Consider the following 1,052-nt stretch of genomic DNA (forward strand, 5'->3'; position numbering starts at 1 on the left):
TGATTTTTATTCTTAGTCATGTAAGAAATATTAGAGTGCCTTTTTATATTTGTGTATTATGGGAATGTTTGTGAAACTCGTCTTTTTTTTTTTTTTTCATTTGAGTGTTATAAAAGCAATATATTACCAGTAAATTTTCATTTCAGACTTTCTTTGAATGTATAAAGTGTTTCTTCTTTTCATATGTTCTACCTGCATTGAAATGAAAATATGCTAAATTTCTATAGGAATAATGTATAATTTTTGCAGTGCTGAAAATGCTTTCTTATTACACAAAAAGTAAACCTTAGGTCAGTGTTATAGGAAAGGGCGTTTTAAACTAGTGACAATCTGAGTGTGTGTATAAAATGTAATTTTATGCGTTTCTTATGCAGTGATCTACATATTAAAGCCAATATCTTATGTTTTGTAGGTTTTGTCTTATATTTTATGCTTTAGCATGTGCAATATATCTTTACAAACCATGGTGACGAATCTGGTGCCAGTGTTATATTTTGCATAACATTTGTAATAAACAATATAAAATATTGTTTGATGGTTTCAGTGGGGTTTTGTCGGTATTGTTTGCTTTTGTAAATTGAAGTTTAAGGACTTGAGCAAATGTCACACATGAAATGAGGAAAAAGACTTAATTCAGTGAATGACTTGGAATTCAACCTGAATCTTCTCAAGCACAGTTTAGTAACTTTTTCAACTACTGAATGCTGTATTCATGTAATGAAGAACCCTAACTGTAAACTGCTATTGCAATGCATTCAGATGGTTATTTTTACAAATAAAAATGGTACAAATACTGTTGGAAAACTGAGCAAATTTTGTTTCTTTTAAAGGAGGGGGAAAGGCTTATGTATTCAGCAGCGAAGAAGATGAAAATGCAACTACATGTATTTCTGTTTTGTACTTCCCTCAGATGTAACTACCCCTTGCCTCAGTAAGTTGATGCTTCCTCTGTAGATCCGGGGGGAGGGGATAGGGGGAAGAAACAGTAACATTTTTTGTCAGATATTAAGTATTTTGCTGTTCATTTGAGCAACACCAGCAATCGTGGGTGT

The sequence above is a fragment of the Egretta garzetta genome, unplaced genomic scaffold (genome assembly GCF_000687185.1).
Source record: "Egretta garzetta isolate BGI_Z169 unplaced genomic scaffold, ASM68718v1 scaffold297, whole genome shotgun sequence".
Classification (NCBI taxonomy): Eukaryota; Metazoa; Chordata; class Aves; order Pelecaniformes; family Ardeidae; genus Egretta; species Egretta garzetta.